Source organism: Pelodiscus sinensis, chromosome 7 (genome assembly GCF_049634645.1).
Source record: "Pelodiscus sinensis isolate JC-2024 chromosome 7, ASM4963464v1, whole genome shotgun sequence".
NCBI lineage: Eukaryota > Metazoa > Chordata > Testudines > Trionychidae > Pelodiscus > Pelodiscus sinensis.
Window position 1 is genome coordinate 27,081,672 of NC_134717.1, and position 17,405 is coordinate 27,099,076.

The 17,405-nt window shown below is 43.3% G+C and overlaps 1 long non-coding RNA gene across 2 annotated transcripts in view; it reads right to left on the minus strand.

The window, feature by feature from the left end:
• The window catches only part of LOC112546220 (uncharacterized), a 71,574-nt gene extending 54,169 nt beyond the window's left edge, over positions 1 to 17,405 (minus strand). For both annotated transcript variants that reach the window (XR_012905445.1, XR_003089866.2), the window contains exons 1-2: positions 16,753 to 17,405; positions 14,078 to 14,258 (exon numbers count right to left, since the gene is read on the minus strand). This is a non-coding gene — a long non-coding RNA (uncharacterized LOC112546220). The remainder of the gene's footprint in view (positions 1 to 14,077; positions 14,259 to 16,752) is intronic.

Here is a 17,405-nt window from a genome sequence, read left to right on the forward strand (position 1 = left end):
GTGGAGGGCTTGTGAAATGGAGGAAGAGAGATGGAAAAGATGGAGAGGTGGTTGGGTTTCTGGCATGGAGGAGGGCAAGTGAATGAGAGGGAAAGGTTAGAGGTCTTCTGAAATTGAGCGAGGAAAAGTAGAAGAGGGGGAGAGTGGAATACTTTGGAAGACTGAAGATGGAACGTTTCTAGTGGAGGGGAAAGAAAATGGGTCAGACATGGAGGGAGAGGTGTCCTGGGTCTATACTGAAAAGTTACATTGGCAGAATTATGTCCCACAGGCACGTGACCAATCCACACCCCTGAGAAATGTAGGTAAGCCAACCTAGTCTCAGGTGGACAGAGCACTAGGTCAACAGATGAATCTTTCTGTCAACCTAGCTACCTTCTCTCAGGATGCTATATTACTTACAGTGACAGGGGAACCCCTTTTATTGCTATAGTAAGAAGTTTTGCTGACGTGCTTCAGTGGTGCAGCTTTAGACACTGTCTCTGAAAAGGTTTCTTTTTACTATGTCAGATTGTCTAATGTGTGTGTCTATTAGCACATGGATAATAACATATTAGATCATTAAGTGGGATCTGCATTCTGCTTGTGGTTTGGAGTAGAATCATAGAATCATAGAATCATAGAATCCTAGGACTGGAAGGGACCTCGAGAGGTCATCGAGTCCAGCCCCCTGCCCTCAAGGCAGGATCAAGCTCCGTCTACACCATCCCTGACAGATGTCTATCTAACCTGTTCTTAAATATCTCCAGAGAGGGAGATTCCACCACCTCCCTTGGCAATTTATTCCAATATTTGACCACCCTGACAGTTAGGAATTTTTTCCTAATGTCCAATCTAAACCTCCCCTGCTGCACTTTAAGCCCATTACTCCTTGTCCTGTCCTCAGAAACCAAGAGGAACAAATTTTCTCCTTCCTCCTTGTGACACCCTTTTAGATATTTGAAAGCCGCTATCATGTCCCCCCTTAATCTTCTTTTTTCCAAACTAAACAAGCCCAGTTCATGAAGCCTGGCTTCATAGGTCATGTTCTCTAAACCTTTAATCATTCTTGTCGCTCCTCTCTGTACCCTTTCCAATTTTTCCACATCTTTCTTGAAATGTGGCGCCCAGAACTGGACACAGTACTCCAGCTGAGGCCTAACTAGTGCAGAGTAGAGCGGCAGAATGACTTCACGAGTTTTGCTTACAACACACCTGTTAATACAACCTAGAATCATATTTGCTTTTTTTGCAACAGCATCACACTGTTGACTCATATTCAACTTGTGGTCCACTATGACCCCTAGATCCCTTTCCGCCATGCTCCTTCCTAGACAGTCGCTTCCCATCTTGTATGTATGGAACTGATTGTTCCTTCCTAAGTGGAGCACTTTGCATTTCTCTCTATTAAACCTCATCCTGTTTACCTCCGACCATTTCTCTAACTTGCTAAGGTCATTCTGAATTATGTCCCTATCCTCCAAAGAAGTCGCAACCCCACCCAGTTTGGTATCATCTGCAAGGATGAGTAGGATGTCTTCATTTCATCTATCACTTACTCTTTGCTGAAGGGATTTCATTTAGTCAGAATCACATTTTTAACGCAACAGAAGGAAAGCAGAGAAATAGATCTCTCTCATTGTTTGGGAAGCTGGATGAATTGGCATAAAAATGACTGCAGGTGTCAAGGGAGGGAATGCTAAGAACTATGAGTTAACTCCTTCAGGCAATTAGCAATGTCCCGCAGAAAGTCTAGAAAACTTACAGCCATGCAAACAATTTGACAAATGAACCCCATTTTTCCTTTGCAGACTATGTGCAGCCTGATTGTGATTTTCTCCACCTCCTTTGATCCTTGTGCTACACAAGCTTAAATTTCTTCATCTTTTCTGCCAAGGCTGTCCCTACCAATATGCAAAATACACAGCTGCATGAGGCACTACCAAATTGCCCCAAATGTTGTGGTTCCCCAGGCAGCTGCATGATGTGTATGGGATCGTGCCAGCTCCAGCAGCCATCCCCATCCCTCATAAATCCCCCATGGGCTGTGCCCAGCAGGACCATTGCTAGGAGGTTGCAGGGACCAGGACAAACCCCTCATTCTGCCCCTACCATGCCCGTACTCCACCCTCCCCTAAGAGATATGGCCCAGGAAATTAGTCAGGCCTGGCCCTGCACTCACAGCCGATGGCAGAAAGCAGAGAGACTTGGCCCCAACCCAGTCCACTCTGCTGGTTCCCAGCCGTATCACTCCACTTCCTACTGCCAGTGAGTGCAGGGGTGGTTCCCCCACTTCCTCCAAGCCACCTCCCCGAGTGACAACAATCAGAGCCAGGAGAGAAAAATGGTCTGGAGCCTCTGCGAGTGGTCTGGAGTTGCTGCTGCCTCCTCAGCCAAGAGTGCAGCCTCCCCCATGGAGAGGCCAGACCTCCCCCTGTGGGGGCTATGTGGGGCACCAGAATCTCTAGGGACAGCCCTGCTATCACAGTACCATCAGTATTGTGTGTGCTAACTTTTAGTCGAATAAAAAAATCCTCTTTGTCTTCTGAAATGCCACATAGTACCATGAACTGAAGGCACACAGTGCTGCTGAATCTAGGAAAAGAACAACCACGTCGCAATTACAGGCAGTCCCCGGGTTACGTACAAGATAGGGACTGTAGGTTTGTTCTTAAGTTGAATCTGTATGTAAGTCAGAACTGGCATCCAGATTCAGCCGCTGAATCTGGACACCAGTTCTGACTTACATACAGATTCAACTTAAGAACCCCAGGCGTCCCCAAGTCAGCTGCTGCTGAAACTGATCAGCAGCTGATTCCAGGAAGCCTGGGGCAGAGCAACTCTGCCTCGGGCTTCCTGTAGTCAGCCGCTGGTCAGTTTCAGCAGCGGCTAACTTGGGGACGCCTGGGGCAGAGCAGCTCGGGTGCTGCTGGGTTGGTCCAGTAGCACGGCCACTCCTCGGCGCTACTGGACCAACCCAGCAGCACCCCAGCTGCTCTACCCCAGGCGTCCTGATTCAGCCACTGCTGAAACTGATCAGCAGCGGCTGAATCAGGACTCCTGGGGCAGAGTAGCTGGGGTGCTGCCGGGTTGGTCCAGTAGCGCCAAGGAGCGGTGCTGTGGGACCAACCGGCAGTGCCCCACCTGCTCTACCACAGGCCCCGAGCTTTGCTCCACATCTCCCTGGTCTGCTGAGGGGGGCACTAGCTGCGTCCCCCCCAGCAGACCAGGGAGACGCTGAGCAAAGCGGCAGAGGACCCGGGGCCGGATCCGCGGCGCTTCCAGATTACCTGGAAGCGCCGGGGTCTGGACCCGGGTCCTGCGCGGCTTTGTTCAGTGTCTCCCTGGTCTGCAGACCAGAGAGACGCTGAGCAAAGCGGCGCAGGACCCGGGGCCGGACCCGCGGCGCTTCCAGCTGATCTGGAAGCGGCCTCGGGTCCTGCGCTGCTTTGCTCCCTGTCTCCCTGGTCTGCTGGCTCCCGCAGCAGACCAGGGAGATGGGGAGCAGGTTTTCTCACCCCGGAGGAGGCGGGCGGCGGGACCAGGCGCCCCGCCGCTCCAGTCCTCCGGAGCGAGAAAATCCCTGTTCGTATCTGCGGATCCGATGTAAGTCGGATCCGCGTAACTTGGGGACTGCCTGTATTCAGTGCAAGTCATGCTCATTGAAGACAGGAGAAAGGTAAAAATATATAAAAACTGAAGTATATTGTTGCCCCTTTGATCCAAGTGGTTAGCCAACATTCAGGACCACACAGGAAAAGGAGAAATTGATTATCTGAATCAGGCATGTTTTTTAATGTGTAGCCCAAGGTCCAGTGTGCTTCAACAGCAGCCCTAGGTACTACAAGCTGTGGAGTACAAACTGTGGCAAGTTGGCAGAACTTACTGGTTCCTGCCAGGATGTATCCTGTGCCCCCAGCAAGGTCTCAGCAGGGACTGAGCTCAAAGCAGCATGCAGGCTGTATGCTGAGAGGAGGGGCTGCTGAACTGTGATCCTATTTTATGTTTTTTACAGAATAAAGCCTGTTCCTGGTGGTTTGTCTGAATGGGTCTGGTCTGAGGTGCACACACACTAATACACAATACAGAACACACCAAAGTGCCTCAGGCCTAGCCTCCCACAGTTGTGTAAGAAGTCACAAGGCATCTTCCCCTATGCTGAATAATCTCACACTGGGCTAGTGAACAGGAGGGGGTTACAAATACAATCCTGTTTATTTACAAAGAATCTTCACAAAGACAGTGAAGGAACAAACATCAGACAGGTTCCTTCCTCAAAAATACCTACGCCTGCCTCGCTAGGATTTTCTGCTCCAGAAATGTTGCCTCTTTGCTTCTGTTCAGGGTCATGTTCTCTACTGCTTTTCCTGCCTTCTGCTGGCTAGCTCCTGCTTTTCTGCGTCTAAACAGGCCTACTGACAGGAGGGGGCAAAGGGGGCAATTGCCTCAATGCCCAGTGATTCTCAAGGGCCCAGGGCTCCTGGCTACTGATGCTATTGCAGTAGTAGTGGCAGACGGAGCCCAGCTCCCTTTAAAATCACTGCCAAAGCACTACATGGTGCTCTCCAGAAAGAGGAGTGATGGAGAAGGAGTCCTGGCCCTCGGGGCAGTGCTGGGGGCTAGCTGCCTCAATCCCGCCCCTTCCAGCCAAGGCCCTGCCCCTTCCAGGAGTGCAGAGCTGTCCTCTCTGCTATTGCCCAGGGACCCAGAAATCCTGTCAGCTCTCCCACTTCTAACATATATACTGCCACGACCAATATCATAGTCCCTGTTATTTGCAAACAGTCCCAGGGAAACACCTAAGCTACGTCTACACTGGCCCCTTTTTTGGAAGGGGCATGTAAATTTCACTAGTCGTCGTAGGGAAATCCGCGGGGGATTTAAATATCCCCCGCGGCATTTAAATAAAAATGTCCGCCGCTTTTTTCTGGCTTTTAAAAAAGCCGGAAAAGAGCGTCTAGACTGGCCCCGATCCTCCGGAAAAAGTGTCCTTTTCCGGAGGGTCTTATTCTTACTTCGAAGTAGGAATAAGAGCCTCCGGAAAAGGGCACTTTTTCCGGAGGATCGGGGCCAGTCTAGACGCTCTTTTCCGGCTTTTTTAAAAGCCGGAAAAAAGCGGCGGACATTTTTATTTAAATGCCGCGGGGGATATTTAAATCCCCCGCGGATTTCCCTACGACGACTAGTGAAATTTACATGCCCCTTCCGGAAAAGGGGCCAGTGTAGACGTAGCTCTAGTGACCTGGGTTAGTTTCTGGAGCAAGTTTTGCCACGTGGCCCATCGCCCTGGGTGGTGCCTTCTAGCTTTTTTTCCAGCTATCTCAAAACATAAATGGGATTACTTGCTGCCTCCATTTAGCCTGAGCGAAGGGTGCATAACATACTCACTGGCTTTAATCGGGTCCTTGATTGTTTTTACATCAAAGGCTCACTTGATGGCAGCCATTAACAAGTCACAGCATAACAACATACACCCCCAGCATTGAAAATGACACAGAATGTTGATGAGATCTGGAGAAAGTTCAAACAGCAATTTTGAAATATGCATGAGAGCAATGGTGTTTAGTAAAACAGAAGATGCGCACATACAGAAACCCCTGCTGTGTTTTTGATATCAGCAGGTGCAGAGCATTGGGTCTAGACAATATATTTTGTACTGAAAATGATGTCAAGGAAAGGAAAGAAAGCTACAGAAAAGGAATTAAAAGTGTATGAGGATCATTTTGTTCCAGGGAAGAAAGTATCCTATATCTGGATAGGATCTGGAGAAAAGGAGAAACAGTGATACAAAGACTGAGCAATTAAAAAGTGAGACTGAACTAAAGTAAAGAACAAATTCCAATCTTGGGACAGAGTGAACCATTACTGAATTATAATGGTAAAATAGTAAAATAAGATTCTGTGGTAAAGCTATCAATATTTTCCTCTAAACCACCTGTGCCCTCTCACCCCACCGAAGTCTTAGTTTTACACTTTGCTCAGCCATGTCAATTAGTATCTGACATGGGGGGAGTTGCAATTAACTCTGGAAACAAGATATTCATGTATGATTGAGGTTTAAGTTTATTATATGAGGATATTCATAGGAAAATGATACTTTTTGGCAAGATACAGGATACTCTGGGAAGATTTGGAACCTGTTATATATGCCACCTGAAGTATTCTACAAAGAGTCTAGAGAAGAACTATACAGCCTGAGAGCAGATGGCATCCTTTGCTGTACAGAAAAGTCAGACTGGATTTACTTCTCAGTAACTGTAAAGCAAAAAAAAAAAAAAAAAAAAAAAAAATGTAGATACGGTTTCTATTCTGCTTCCATGTATGTTTACTGAAATCTTCATGAAAAGAACAAATACTGGACAATATTTGTGGAAAGCAAATTTTCAATCAATTGTGAGAATTTTCACTAGAAACTCAATTTAGAAGATTATGGTCATCCAATCCAGCTTTATCCAGCTTTAATTCCCAACACAGAATACATTCAGCAAACTGTTTCTCATTGGTAACTATTCTCCATAATTATTTGGCAAACATTTTGAATAATGATCTGTTCAAACCAATTTGACCCCCACCAAAAAATGACATTTATTTAATAAAACCTTTACACGTTATTTGATCAACTCTAGTCTGGCATGTATGTAAAACAAAATGCATTTTTTTCCTTTCTTTTCTCCTACTAGAGGGGTAGACCTTGTGCCAGATATAAAACTCTAACATCAAACAGCCAGGATACCATGATCACTGCTTATGGTGCTGATCCAAAATGTCTCCCCATTTCCTTGTGCTTCCCATGTCTGTGTGTTGTGTCCAGATGTTGCTTCTCATTGGTGGATTGTAAGATCTTTGGGGCAGGGAACAGTCTTTTATTTATGTTTGTACTGCAACTAGCAGGCTGGGGTTTGGGCCAACTAAACAAGACCAAAGAATAATAATATAAATACTGAACTACAAACTGTAAAAAATAGGAGTAAATGTGCCTAATGAGAAGAAGGTGTGACCCTAATGCTTGCCATTAGTATAAGTACATAGAATATGGATAAATACAAGTGGCTACTAAAATACTAGTACTGGTGATATGACTTCTTCTCAATTACAACTTCTCTGAAGTATATTTTCTTTCCACAAGCCAAGAACCTGGCAGGCAGAATTTTTTTTCTAAAGGGTACGTCTACACAGCAGTGTTATTTTGGACTAACATCTGTTATTCTGAAATAACTATGCGAGTGTCTAATTTCAAAATAATGGGCAGCTTATTTTGGTGTTTACAAACCTGACTGCATGAGCAATAACTTCTTTTGAAGTTATTCCTATTTTGGAACAGCAGTAGTGTGGACACTCTGCTGCTGCTATTTCAAAATATCTCCTCCCCAGGGCTATTCAAAGTAATTACTCCCCAGTGCTTCCTGGGGCTCTAAACTGTGGTAGCACATCCACATTGGGGCAGACTGCCTTGGACTAATTTACAGGGTTCCCTGTAGTGTAGACGTGCTATTTCAAAATAAGCTATTTTGGAGTATTTCTTCTGGAATAGCTTATTCCAAAATAATCATGTAGTATAGACAAAGTCTAAGATACCCCACATTTCCAGCACAGTGTTCTACCACTAGTCATTCATTCAATATTTAGTGTCTGTTTTGGACAAGGTGCACATACTCATTATCAGAGACTTCAGGCAAGGGCTTGTATTAATCACTGTTATATTATTTGTTTTTGATAGTGCACACAATTTGTTAGGTATATGCTACCCAAAAATATGACAAGGTACCAGGCCTAATTACATTTTAGAAAAGATAAAAAAGAATGAGAATAAGATTTTGAAGGACTATGTATCAGAGTTGTAACTTTTTAGCCTGAATTGCCTACATTGATTAATTACAAAAAACTAAGATGTTGTGCCTGAACATAAAATATTAAATGTACTAAAGAAAAAACTTTCTGCAGAAGAACAAAAGGCATCTGCTATAAATAAATAGCCTCTGATCTCTCTCACCAATTGTAATTTTTGCATGACACTGCATTATTATTTATCATGCCTTCATTCAGGGTATCTAATCAAAGTTGTGCTCAAACTGTACATGAACCTTGAACTTAGCCCCAGTTTCTTTTTCTTCATGTTAATTCATTCACGTTATTGTAATGTTTCAAACCTTTACACAGCTTTAACTCTAAACCAATGACTAGATGATTCTTACCAACCACCACAGGACATACCACACTAATACCAACCCTGGTACCTTCCCTTGCAACAAACCCCGTTGCCAGCTTTGTCCACATATTCATTCTGCTGATACCATTATTGGACCTAACCAAGTGAGTTATAAGCTCAAGAACACATATTCCTGCGCATCCAGAAATATAATCTATGCTATCATGTGCCGAAAGTGTCCGTCTGCTATGTACATTGGACAAACATCTCAGACACTTCGCCAAAGGATTAATGCCCACAAAACAGATATCAGACAAGATCACAAAGAGAAAACAGTTTCTTGCCACTTTAACCAGAAAGGACACTCTCTAAATGACTTAGCCACCTGCATTCTGCTACAAAGACCTTTTACATCTGCACTTGAAAGGGAATCCTCTGAACTGTCATTCATGTTAAAATTCGACACTTGCCAACAAGGACTTAACAAGACTTTGAACTTTCTCACCCATTACCAAGACAGTTTCCCCAATTATCACCTGTAATACCATTAACTCACAAACATCCCACTCTCCCTACCTTTAATATCAGCAATTCACAGACACTTACCTTCCTTCCTCCCCCTTCCCACCCCCCCGCATCCCCCTTCTGTTCTGCAATGTGATTTGTCCTTTTCATATTTGTTCATTTTTTTTAATTGTATCCTTTGGTATATATGGTTGTGACTACTTTCTTCCACTATTTGATCTGAGGAAGTGGGTCTGGCCCACGAAAGCTCATCATCTAATAAACCATCTTGTTAGTCTTTAAAGTGCTACATTGTCCTGCATTTTGCTTTACATACCTTTTGACGCACATTGGAGTAGGTGTGCTATTCACACAGAAAAAGGAACTTTTAGCAGCAAATATGGAGAGACCATTTGTACTTAAATCAGTTTGCTTAACTATTCATGTTCTGAATTTCCTTGTTTAGTATTTCAGATATTTCTATGGCTAAAGCTCACTCTCTCCTCTCCCCGCTCCCCCACTGAACCTATTCTGAAGTCATAACGATCCTGTCTTTTGAGACATCAGTCTGTTGCCCAGATGGAAGATATGTGATTCAGTTTTGGTACCTTGACTCCCTAGCAGGATCAAAGAGAACAAGAAGATGGGTTGGGATGGAACAAAATCTAACTGAAAAGCCCCACATCTCTGTTGATAAACCAAGGTTGCAAGAAAAATTATGATGTAACAAATTTAGGGAACTATAGACTCCAATTTTTCTCAGGTTTTAAGTTCATAATGCCTTTATAAAAAATATAGTTGCAAAATATATTACATATTACTATCAAACTAGAACTTTCTAGCTATATCAGGATTAACTAGCAGCTCTGGTGAGTAGGTAGGGGAAGAGGAATACAATTATTGTGAAAAGAAACCCTTCTCTTAAAGTGATACATTTGACCCTTCAGGGCCTCCTCACTATTTTTCTTGAATATAAGTTATGCATTGATAAATAAAAAGGAAGAGATAATAATGTTTAACATTAAGGTTTTAAAAAACAAAACTATTATTATGATCAGTTTAGCATGAAGCACAAAAACTTACTCTCCCAGCAACACAATATAATGTGTCGCACACTAGAGCAATTAATAAAATGAAAGAACCGTTCCTTGCAGATGGATATGGAGGGAAATAATGGAGCAACACTACACTGAGCTGTCATGCATCAGATACTACATCTGTTATGGAAATCAGTGGTAGTGGGGGCCTTTTGTTCAGGCTAAAGCCCTCCCAACGGGGATTTGGCTGAAGTACATTTTCTTGTTATTAAACATGATTTCTAGCTAGTTGTGAGCAGATGCTACTGCAGCATTTGGAACCAGTAACCAACTTTCAAGTGTGCGACACCCCTTAAAGAGTCTGGTACTGTCTGAAAGACCAAATTCAGTTCAAAGATATGCTCAGTTCAGTTTCTACTTTGCACATGAATGCAGCTGACACCAGATGAGCCTTATGGCCTTCCTGTTGCCAGAGACTACAGAACAATAATACTGACCTTGTTTTCCTGCAACGATCAGAGTATATGTTTTACATTGCCAAACAAAAAGTGAAGCAAACTCTTTTAAATTCATTTACTAATACTAGATTCCAGAAAAGCTGGGTATTGTTTGTTTTGAGTGGGAGTTTTGTAATAAGGAGAGAACAGGCACAAATTTACACTGAGCTTGGTAGATTTTGCTGATCCCAGTGAATTTCACATAGTTCTGCTCTTCCTGCTGTGAGTTTTGTTGAATGGTTCACCAAGCCTTCCCTCCCCCACCACCTATTCATAAATAAAAAACCTTCTTTGTCTCTAGAAACCACTTTAATTCATGAGTCTGTATCATTTCAGCCTCTAATCTTAACAAAATCCCTTTTTATTTCCTCTGAAAATAACATATGAGTTCTAGAGCCTGTTGATCAAGCATACTCCAATTTTAGAACTAAAAAAAGAGAAAGAAATGGAATAGACATCTGTTCTCTACACAGGGAAACACATTTTCATCAATAACGCTTTTTCTGATAAAAACAGGTGGCAGGTAGGTCAAAATAGAATCAAAATATTTTACTTCCCAAACAAAAATGCACCTTCACAGTGCCTTGTGGTTGGTAACTGAGGGCATGTTTACACTATGTGGAAGATTGACGCTGCCCTGGTCGATCTTCCCGCAACATCAAATTCAGAGGATGCCCCTGTCAGCGCCAGTACTCCTGCTCCTCACAAGGAGTAAAGCAAGCTGACAGGAAGTTTGCTCCCATTGGCCTACCGCTGTGTGGACAGCCCGGAAATGCTTTGCAAGATACGTTAACTCCAGCTAGGCAATTTACATAGCTGGAGTTATGTATCTTAATTTGGCCTTTCATTATATTGCAGACCAGGCCTAAATGTTTTGTCTCTTCTCTCACATTTGCAGAGTCAAACATTTTGACAAGAGTGCCCAAACTCTTACATTCTTTTTAGAATCTGTCTTATTTTAATCTGGATTCCCCACACTTAACAGATAGTTTGATTTTAATTTGCCATTGCATTTGTAGCTATTCTAAAATATTACACTCTTGCTTGTACAAGCAGATAGCCTTACCCTGAGATTTGCAGTATTTTTACAAGTCATAAAAAGGCTCATTATAAAAAGATCACCACCACACTGAAGATCTTTTAGTTTTCAAATCTATTTTTAAATGACTGGTAAATGATTATTTAAATATATGTGAATTGCATATACGAAACATGGCAAATCATGTGTTACGGATGCAGAGCCATTTCTTGAGGTTTTACAATTATTTCCCCCCATTTTGGACTTTGGGAGTTTTGGGGACTTGGAGGGGCTGGCAAAATATTTCTAAACAGACTAATTTCAGAACCTGAGTTCCAAGCAACAGTCTTAGATACCATGTCTACATTAATGAACTTACAGGGGCACAGCCTTAAGGTCGCTTGTATAGCCACTCTATGCAGACTGGAGTGAGCTCTCCTGTTGACTAATTAAACCACCTCCAATGAGTGGCAGCAATTTTGTGTATGGGAGAGTGTCTCTTGCCAACATAGCACCATGTACATAGACACTTCTGTTGGTGTAATAACCATCACTCAGAGGGGTGTTTTATACACCCTTGGAGACAGCAGTTATACCAATAAAAGTGCTAGTGTAGACATTGCTGTAGGCTCCTAGAACACTTTGGCACATTTGAAAATGTTACTACTTGTCTGCAATATGGAAGATTTGGAAGCTCAAAGGTGGCCAATCAGATTTGTTCTTTCAAGTGTAGTTTTCTCTGTGTAACTGGTTTATGTACTCTTACTATCTAAATGAGTAGAAATCTTCACATATCTCCTATTAATTGCTAAGGCCATGTCTACACTAGGAAATTATTTTGAACTTACTAAATCCGACTTAACTCCCGATTTAACAAATTTGAACTAGTGTGTCCACACTATGGGGAAGCCTCAAAATTAGTCGAAGGCAGGCTCTGTTAATGTGGATGGACTACCTCAGACTTAGAGCCCCAGCAATCACCGAGGAGTAATTAGTTCAAATTACTCCGGGGAGCAATTATTTCAAAATAGTGGTACCGGAGAATCCACACAACCATTATTTTGAATTCACTATTTCCAAATTAGCATTACTCCTGATGAAACTCAGGAGTACAGATTTCGAATTCCGCAGCCCATTATTTTTAAAGAATGGGCTTGGTAGTGTGAATGTTCTGCTTGTAAATTTGAGGAGTATGAAAAGTATTTAAATGGTATTCAGGAACTGGGAATGTCAACTAAGCCAGTAAATGGGCGTGAAATAATAAGGTGCAGATAATGCAAAACATACAGTATTTTAATTTTCAAAAGCATTTAGCACTGGCCTAACTCTGCTTCCATTGAAGTCAAAGGGCCAATACTTTGGAATATCACACCTTTTAAGCTAGCCACTTTAGAGTAGTCTACTAGGGAAGAGGAGGAAGCTCCTGAGCTGACTAAAAGTAGATGGAAGGAAGCACTAATAATTACATTAGAAAGTGCTGTGCTGCATTGTCAAGAAGATGGGCTAGATAACTTAATAGGCCTTTCTATCATGCAAAGCTTAAGGGGATATATTCTCAGCGAAAGGTGCAGGACTTTAATAATTTACCTGCCTTCAGCATTAGTGACTAAAGTCCTGGATATCAAAAAAAGAATATATATTTCCCTAAATGTTAGACAAACTACAGGATAAATGACTCACTAATTTAAAAGTAATATATTGAATTTAATTTGGATTTAGTACAGTCAGAAAAATCTTTATTGGTTCATTTTGTAGCCAGAAGCTAAACTGACCTACAACAAAAAGTCTTTCAAAAACTCACTGCAGATCATTGTCTGTGTAGTCAATAAAAAAAAAAAAAAACACTCTGCCTTGCAGATTTCTAAATTAGATTGGTTTCTCTCTGCTCATATTCAACAAGTTTACCTATTCAATAAAATTAATCGGTTTTTAATAATGGGACCATGTTACTTCAGAATTTCATTTATCTTCTTTGAAAAGTATTTTAATGTTTACTTCATGTCCATTCTGTATACAAAACATTATATCAAGAGAAATTTATGTCGGAGGTTTGTAGTCCAAACTGAGCTACTATTTCATCTTGATCTGGTTCTGTTCTGTTAATCTATTCTTTCTTTTTACAGTTCCCACCGTAAGTCAATGACATCTTCTGTCAACACCACAGTAAGCAAAATACAAAACTGTTGTACTCTACCTCCATTTTCATCAAAGGTATTCTATCAAGGTATGTCTACACTGCCACCCTAGTTCGAACTAGGGTGGCTAATGTAGTCATTCGAACTTGCAAATGAAGTCCGGGATTAAAATATCCCGGGCTTTATTTGCATGTTCCCGGGCACCGCCATATTTAAATGCCCGGTAGTTTGAACCCCCCGCCCGTGGCTACATGCAGCACGGGCTAGGTAGTTCGAATTAAAGCTCCTAATTCGAACTACCATTACTCCTCATTGCAGGAGTTCAAATGACTACATTAGCCACCCTAGTTCGAACTAGGGTGGCTAGTGTAGACATACCCTCAGAGATTAATTTGACTAGGTAACTTTTGCAATTTGTTTTGCATGACATTGAAAATCACCTACAATGAAAGGTCAAACACAGACCCTGCCCATTCCATTGCTAGTAACTTATAGCTGCAGTAGACTTTTCTGTTCCTGTGTTTGTTGTCGTTATTTACTCCTGGAGAATCATTAATTCAAAGAAGTGTGGGGCAGGAAGGGCCTCAAAATGTTATCTAGTCCAGCCCTCTGCATTGAGGTAGGATCAAGAATACCTAGACCATCCCTGACAGATGTTTGTCTAATGGGTTCTTTAAACTTTCCAGTGATGGGGGATCTAGACCTCCCTTAGAAATATATTTCTACATTTAGTTATCATTATGTTTTTTTCTTATACCTACCTTTAAAATCCCTTCCTACACATTAAGCTAGTTTCGTCTTGTCCTATCTTCAAATCAAGTGCTGCTCAAAGTCCAGAAACACACAGTTTCACAACAGCACCAAAGCATTGTCTCAGCCAGAACTCAAGTTTGAGCTGAAATTCTCAGGCAGCAGAGTTATTAGAAGTTTACATCTCCGGAGCTATCATGAAAAAACAAAGAATTATGAATTATATACCCAATGCCATAACTGTGTTCAACTACGTGACCTATTTGAAATGCTCCTTTATCGGTTCTCATATATTTCCTAAATATTAAGTTTTAAATTTCTCTGTTTTTAGCAAAATCCACTTGAAGACACACTTAATAGTTGACATATTTTGTACATAAGGTCTAAATTCTTATGAATTAATAGAGTAAATTTTTTAGTCTGGCTGAACTTTGCTAAACATAAGGTAAAGGGGAGTGGGCTTCAAGATGGCTGACCATCTGCAGGATAGCTTGGTCAAAGTCTGATGATAATGGTCCATAAAGGGCAATTACACACCTTGAAAATGCATGTATTAACTACAGTGAATATTGTGTACTTTTAAATATGTAAGCAGGGACTTTTCTGATAAAACTTCTAGTAATTGGTTTTGGAGCCATTGTTTTATGTGAAAATCAGACTAGAAGGGAAACTGAATATGACATTTACAAATTAGATAAATTGTATACATTACATTGAAGATTTATTCTCAAGATGAATGGTGGTGAATTTTATGTGTAAATGGAGTCTGGCTTTTATGCAGCTGAGTGTTTTTGGAACTAATGTATGTCTGAAATTCTTTCCTGGAGACACAGATTTATTTCATTTCTTTAAAAAAAAAACAGGTCATTTTAGTGTCCATGAAAGTGAGGGAGTGAGAACAGCAGACAGTGCACAAATTCATCTGCTCAGTTCTGCCCATGAACTGTAATCTTAACCTGAAAGCACCTTGCATTCCCAGGAATGGGGCTCTTTGAGCGAGATTAGCAATTGAAATCTCAGAGGAATTCAGTAAGGAAAATGCTGAAAATCCACCAGATTCATTTTCACTTGTATCCTGTATGAGTGAAACCTGAGCCCAGGTACCCAGAGGAGAAAAACTAATGTATTAGCTCAGAAAACTAATGTATTAGCCCCTACCTCTCAGAAAGGAAACAAACAACAATCCTCCCACCCCCTCAAAAAAAACTCTATTCTAAGGAGATATTTATTCCTCAAGCATTAATAGGTTCAGGTGAGCCACTATTTTCAAACCTGCCTCCCTTTGCTAGAATGACTTCCAACCAAATTACTGGACAAAGATCTACTTCTTCCTAGGGAGCTTGCCTTTAAAGTCTGCTATGTTTCTCACTAGCTCCATCATTTCAAATTAAAATGTGGTAAGTGCTAAACTCATGTGATTCAGAGACTTAGGCTATGTCTAGACTGCAAACTTCTTTCGGAATAAGCTTTTCCTGAAGAGATCTTCTGGAAAAGCTTATTTTGAAGGAGAACGTCCAGATGCAAAAAGCGCAACAAAATAGCAATGTGCTTTTTTGAAAGATAACGTCCACACTGATTGGATGCTATCTCACATTTAAGGCCACCCGGAACCAGTTCTAACAGATCATTAGGTCAGCAGTTGCTTCTGGGTGCTATTGCTTAAGGTTAGCTGAGATGTGTGCTTAAAGGGACCCCCAAGACAACTGTTTCTCACCTTCTGCTGCTTGCTTGCCTACCTCTGTGAGGGACAGCAAAGCATTTGCAATGTGTGCTCTAGCTACCCTTCCTTTGGACACCACAGCATACTCCTTGCCATGAAGCTGGAGCTGCCTCTTGGCATGCGATGGCCCCACACGGCCATGCTGCAGTTTCTGTAGCAGTTTGTACAGGCTGCCTTCATGGTCAAGCCTACACAAACTCGACTCAGAGCTCATCCTCAAGACCCTTTGCTGTGCACGGGAGCAAGACCCTTGCAACAGCACACCATAGAGAAGAGATGGTTCTGGAGGCTGGACACCAGTTCCGACTGGTGGGAACAACTGGTGATGGAGCGGTGGGGCAACTAGCAGTGGTGCCAAAACTTCCGCATGAGGAAGGCCACCTTCACGGAGCTGTGTGCGTGTCTCACCCCTGCCTTCGGATGACAGGACACCCAGATGCGACCCACCATCCCCCTGAAGAAGCAGTTCGCCATTGCCGTCTGGAAGCTCACAATGCCAGACAGTTACGGATCTGTGGACAACCAGTTTGGCATGGAAAAGTCCACCATCAGGGCCCTCCTCACGGAGGTAAGCACATTCGGGCTGCAGTCCCTGAAGATGGGGCGGGGAGGACTACTGGAAAGGGGGACCCTAGGCAAAGGGGGGAGGGCTGGGGGTGCCAAAGGCTCAGGCACCCCCTCTAATTCTCTGTTTTGTGTGTTTCTTTGTGTCCTTCTGCAGATGGTGACGGCTATCAACTCTGTCCTGCTGCAAAGGGTCATCTGCCTGGGAGACCTGGACCCTATTGTCGCTGGATTTGCCGCTCTGGGCTTCCCCAACTGGGGGGGAGCCATAGATGGAATCCATTTCCCCATCCGCACACCACAACATCAAGCCGCCCACTACATTAACTGCAAGGGCTATTTTTCAATGGTGCTTCAGGCTCTGGTAAACCCCTGTGTGTATGAAAACCTAAGAGAACTCACCTTATGATTTCTCCCCAGCCTCAGAGGATGCCTGGGAGAAATCCAGGCCCTGGGGTACTGGCTCCAGGCTGAGGGTGACAGCGCTGGCTGTGTCTTCCTCCTCCTCCTCCTCCTCCAACTCAGCATCCTCCTCCTCCTCGTCAGTTAGGACCCCTGGGCAGGTGACAATGGGCATCTCCAGCCCTGAGCCCACAACCAGGGATGAGGAAGGGACTGCCCCAGGCCCCAGGATGCGGTGCAGCTTGTTGAAGTAGGGACAGCAGTGTCTTTCTGCCCTGGAGTGAGAGCTGTGCTCCCTGGCCCTGGTGTAGCCCTGCCGCAGCTCCTTGACCTTGCTCCTGACCTGCTCAAGGCTCCTGGGGTGTTGGCCCCTCACTGCCAGGGCTTTATCCATCCAGCCGTGGATGTTGGCTTTGCGCCGTCTGGAGCGGAGAACCTGGAGGGTCTCCTCCTCACCCCATACATCAAGGAGGGCCATGTCCGCTCCAGACCACAATGGCACACACCTTTTTGTGCCCTTGGTAGGGTCCTGGGAACCCTGGGCATGCTCCCTCTGAGGGCCAGTGGGTTCTCGGGTGGCTTGAGGCTAGGCCATGGTGCCAAGGAGCGTAGCAGTGTGAGCCGTGCGGTGAGATACAGCTCCCAGGGCTGGC